This window comes from Tenrec ecaudatus, chromosome 17 (assembly GCF_050624435.1).
Source record: "Tenrec ecaudatus isolate mTenEca1 chromosome 17, mTenEca1.hap1, whole genome shotgun sequence".
In the NCBI taxonomy this organism is placed as follows: Eukaryota; Metazoa; Chordata; class Mammalia; order Afrosoricida; family Tenrecidae; genus Tenrec; species Tenrec ecaudatus.
In genome coordinates, this window is record NC_134546.1 from 81,314,455 (window position 1) to 81,320,028 (window position 5,574).

Consider the following 5,574-nt stretch of genomic DNA (forward strand, 5'->3'; position numbering starts at 1 on the left):
CCTCTTCCCCAGATAAGTACTGGGTCCGGTCCGTGCCATGAATTGTTTATAGGATCTTTCCATTTTGCCACGGCAAATTGTGAGTTAGATTTAGAGTGCTAAACCGATCTGCAGCTTATTTTCCCGAATCATCAAGGCGTAAGAAATTGAGTATAAATAAGGCATGACTAAGAAGGTTCCGGGGGGTGCCTTTTGTAGGGTAGAATTGTCCTGTTTTTATTTTTTCAATAGCAAGTTTTAATGTTAGATTTGATCTTTCCACTACCCCCTGGCCTTGGGAGTGGTACGGGATGCCAGTGACATGTTTTATAAAGAGTTTGCAACAAAATTCTTGAAAGGCTGCAGAGGTGTAACCAGGGCCACTGTCTGTTTTTATTTGCTTAGGGGCCCCAAGTATAGAGAAACAGTGTAAAAGGTGAGCTATAATATGTTTGGTGGCCTCTCCTGTTTGGAGGGTGGCGACTATGAATCCACTAAAGGTGACCACGCGCATGTGAACATATTTTAAATTACCAAACTCAGAAAGATGGGTTACATCCATTTGCCAGATATCATTTGGCACCAATCCTTTCGGATTGACTGCCTAGTGCAGTACTGGGAGATGCGTTACACAGTTTGAGCATTGTTTTACTATTTGTCTAGCTTGTTCCCTGGTTATTTTATACATTAAGCGTAAAGTTTGAGCATTAATATGATGTAAGGAATGGGCGGCGCAAGCTTTTTCAACGTTATCTGTGGAGGCAAAGGCGACAAAATGGGTGGCCGCATCAACAACACCGTTGCCTTGGGATAAGGGACCGGGGAGGCCTGAATGGGCTCTAATATGACCAATGAAAAAGGGGGCTGTCCTGGCATGAATTGTTTTTTGACACTCCAGGAATAGGACCGAACTTTCAGCAGTCTTTTTTATTTGAGGAGCAGTTTCCAGCAAAGGAATGGAATGTGCCAAATAAGTGCTATCAGTGTATATATTAAGGGGTTTGTCTGCAAATTGTGATAAAACGCACATGATACCCTTGAGCTCAACCAACTGAGCTGAAACGCAGTCAGTTTGAATTTTAGTAATTATGCCATTTACACAAAAGGCCGCAATTCCTGTTGAGAACCCATCAGTAAAAACTAAAAATGCGGAGTCTCTTTTCCGTGGCGTCGCGGAGGCGGTCGGGTGCTTCACCATGAAGCTGAATATATCCTTCCCAGCCACTGGCTGCCAGAAACTCATTGAAGTGGACAATGAACGCAAACTTTGCACCTTTTATGAGAAGCCAATGGCCACGGAGGTCGCCGCGGAGGCGCTGGGCGATGAATGGAAGGGCTATGTCGTCAGCATCAGCGGTGGGAATGACAAGCAAGGCTTTCTCATGAAGCACGGTGTCTTGACCCACGGCTGTGTCTGCCTGCTGCTGAGTAAGGGGCACTCCTACTACAGACCACGGAGAACTGGGGAGAGGAAGCGCAAATCTGTCCGGGGCTGCATTGTGGATGCCAATCTGAGCGTTCTCAACTTGGTTATTGTAAAGAAAGGGGAGAAAGATATCCCAGGACTAACTAACACAACTGTGCCTTGTCGCCTGGGGCCCAAAAGAGCCAGCAGAATCCGCAAACTCTTCAATCTCTCTAAAGAAGATGACATCCGCCAGTACGTTGTGAGAAAGCCACTGGACAAAGAGGGCAAGAAAACTAGGACCAAAGCGCCCAAGATTCAGCGTCTTGGGACTCCGCGGGTCCTGCAGCACAAGCACTGGCGCATTGCCCTGAAGAAGCAGCGCACCAAGAAAAACAAGGAGAGGCTGCCGAATATGCCAAGCTTTTGGCCAAGAGAACAAAGGAGGCCAAGGAGAAGCGGCAGGAGCAGATTGCCAAGCGACGGAGGCTGTCCTCGCTGAGGGCTTCTACCTCCAAGTCTGACTCCACTCAGAAATGAAAGAGCCTGGAATAAATAAGCTCATCTAGTGAAAAAAAAATGCATTGTTAAGAGGGCGTATTAACTACTTGGGTGCCTTGTTTAGGAGTTAATACTGTGTGGGAGGAGCAACAGATGTCCAGTTCCGCACTCCTGTTGTTGCCCTTGAAAGAGAGGCAAGGCTTGTGGGCGAGATGCCAGGTGCTGGTTCTGAGGGAGTTGGTGGCCTTGAGGAACAAACCTGATAGCCCCAGGGGTTTGTCTCGCAAATGGGGCCCGGGGCTGGCCCCGCTCAGAGATTCCCTGTACCGCAGAGTGAGGGGACAAAGGACTTCCTTGAAAATCGGCCTTGGATCTGCATTCAGAAGCCCAGTGAAAACCACTTTTGCAGCGAGGGAAGACGGTGGAAGGTCTCGGCCTTTCAGGGCGAGGAGCCCTAGGCGCTGGGCAGTCTCGGGAGCTATGACCAGGCTGTTTACAGTTAAAGCAGGTTTTTTGAGCAAGCGCAGCAGGGCTTTGGATTAGACCTTGAAGAGCAGCTCCTATGGCTAGTCCAAGGTTATGTGAGGGACCAACTCCTGCCCAGTATTTTATAAAGTCAGAAATAGCGCCAGTGCGGCGGTGTGGGTGGAGAACATCCTGACAAATAGGGTTTGCATTTTCATAAGCAAGGTATTTGATAAATTCACTTTCATTTTCATCCTTGCCAACAAGTCGTTCAGCCCTGGCCTTTAAACGGCTCATAAAATCACTATAGGGCTCCCCAGGCCCCTGCCGAATTTTTGCCAAAGAAGTGGTGGCGGAGCCCTTGGGGGGCAAGTGGCACCAGGCCTTGAGGCCGACGGTTTGAATTTGGGCAAGCAATCCGGGGGAGAATCGAGCCTGTTGGTTATTGGTGTCATAAGGAGCAAGGCCCTTTAATTTTTGAATGGTCCAATGCTTTGCCATCCCCTTAGCCTCGGCATTGTGGCGTGTAACCTCCTTGCAGGTTTCTGTATATTCTGATTTCCAAAGAACAAAATCTCCTCCTGAGAGAACAGCACGGGCTAACATATACCAATCATTTGGAGTAAGCCAATTTTCAGTGAGAGACTCAAGGAGGGACATGGTATAAGGGGCTGTTGGGCCATAAAGGCACACAGCAGATTTTAATTATTTTATGTACTTGAGGCTAATGTGGCGATATTGCTGATCTTTAGTGCTAGCCTCTTGAGGATTGTTAGTACTAACCTCCTCCTCCTCATCTCCACTCTCTGTGTCTGATTGCTCATCAGAGTGATTTCCTTGTATAACATGCTGCAGGTGAGTAATCACCATCTGGGTTGCTATCAGCGCCTGTAGTTTCACTTTCGGCAGGCACCCGCGATTTAGAGCGGGTGACTGGGAATGCAAGCGTAGTTTTAGAGGGCTTAATTTTGCCAAGCCTTGGAGCCCGAGAGACAGGCGTTCTTTCTAACAGGGGGGGCGGCGGCTCCCTGAGTACCGGGACAGACAGGTCTAATTTCCAGCTGTTGCAAAACATTTTGTAAAGACTGGAAACCTTCGCAACACGTTTTCGTGGCTTCTTTTAAAAGTGCCCAATTATGAGGGGTGTGCGTGATAGGAGCTGAGGTGGCAGCGGCAGGAACAGGGGCATGCTTTCCTGGGGTATTGTATGGCAGTGGCCGGCCAGAGAATCCCGATAAGGGAGGCCAATCAGGGTTATGATAACGCTCCGCTGCTTCTTCTAAATCATCCCAATTAATTTCTGGGTCGGCGTTTCGTAGCAGATTTTGCGGGGCTGGAGTTTGTAAGGGCGCCTGCAAGGGAGCTTGAGGGTTATTAGAAGGAGGGTGATTTTTATCTTCAGCAAGGGACAGGTAAAGTAATTTTGGAGGAGTTATCTGTCTCGGAAACAATAGAAAGGGAATCCTGTTCTCTGGATTTTTCTGGGGGAGGAACAGAAGGTGGAGGTGACAAACAAACCGACGGAGCTCAGGAGGGAGGTTTACTGCTCTTATATCAAGTTTTTAAATAATCATGCGACTGGGGCACAACCTTAGATATATCAGGGTGATAATGGTGAATTTGCAAAATTTCCCGTATCAAAGACCAGAGATTATAGGCATCAACAGGCACTTTAGAAGGCCCAAAAGAACGATAATAATCTTGTAAACAATCCCCTACCCGTAACCAATGTTTTTCGTCGATAGTTCCTTCCTGGGGGAACCAAGGACACACATCTTCCAGCAAAAGAAAAACTTTACTAAATCTATCTTTTTAACCCGAGTCCCACGTGCCTTAAGAGATGCTTTTAGTTCCTCAATGAATTGCTCGTGTACGGACAATGTTTGTCCCATGATGTGATGTGATGCTTTGCTTACCTTACGAGTGTCGATATCGCAGTTGGGCTGCCTGCGTTGACCTCAATGCGAGTCACTTTCTGCGGCTCAGGCAGGGAGTGGGAGGGAACCACAGCGGACTCAAACTGATCTCCGGTGCTCCTCAGGAGACGGAGATTTCACTGCTCAGAACGTGATGTGATGCGCTGCTTCGTTTACCTTACGAGTGTCAATATCGCAGTCGGGTTGCCTGCGTTGACCTCAATGCGAGTCATCTTTCTGCGGCTCCGGCAGGGAGTGGGAGGAAGCTGCAGCGGACTCAAACTGATCTCTGGTGCTTCTCAGAAGACGGAGATTTCACTGCTCAGAACGGCCATTCTTCGGGGAAGCAGCGTCCAGGATCAAAGACCCCCATCGGGCCCCACGTTTGGGCGCCAGTTGTTAGGGTCTCGTCCAGCGAGACCCTCACGCGGTGACCTGGAGAGGCAACGAACCTGGATGGCAAAAAGACACAGAGATGTGGGGCAAGACAAGTGCTGATGAAGCCTGTTCATTTTGCCAAAACTCTGGGTATATATTCACAACAGAGAAGGAAGTGGGAGGCACATATTCCAATGAAGCACACTGTGTAACAACCGCACACTGTACAACAACTAATCAGCCACATGTTCCCAATAAGGTACAAAGGGTGCACAACAGTACTCAAAGACGTCCGTGGCGACATCCGCATGCAAATCAAGGCTTACCGGGTGAACTTATCACGATGTTCCTAATACGGTATATCTGCAGTTCAATGGGTGCTCAGTACTTTGACTAATGGCAACAAGGTCAGTTATCGCAACTGCTCATGCTACTGAGCACGTAGTTTGGAATGTGGGGGTGAAGTTGGGCAGGAAACAAAGCCTTGCTGTTAGAAAGCGGCCAAGTTTCTGCTACGTGTCTGAGGCCAGGGTCTTAATGGCTATCGGCTCCCAACAAATGTGATAGGATTTTATCCTCTCCCCATACTTATTAAATGTATATTCTGACAAAATAATCTGAGATGCTGGAATTTTTTGAAGGAAAACGTGGCATCAGGTTTGGGAAAAAATCATATTAACCACCTTCCATATGCAAGTGACAAAACCTTGCTTGATTGAAGATTGGCTTGAAACATTTGCTGATAAAGGTCAAATACTGCAGCCTTCAGCATGGACTACAACTCATTATAAAGAAGACCAAACTCCTCATAAGTGGACTAATAAGTAATATAATGAGAAATCAATAATATATTGGTATTGTCAATAATTTCATCTGGCTGGCATGCACAATAAGTGCTCATGGAAGTTAGACATACTAGTGTTAGCCACT

At 47.6% G+C, this 5,574-nt stretch overlaps 1 pseudogene; it reads left to right on the plus strand.

Moving 5' to 3' along the window:
* The first annotated feature begins 1,175 nt into the window (after positions 1-1,175).
* Positions 1,176-1,924, plus strand: LOC142430619 (small ribosomal subunit protein eS6-like; annotated as a pseudogene).
* The last annotated feature ends 3,650 nt before the right edge of the window (positions 1,925-5,574 follow it).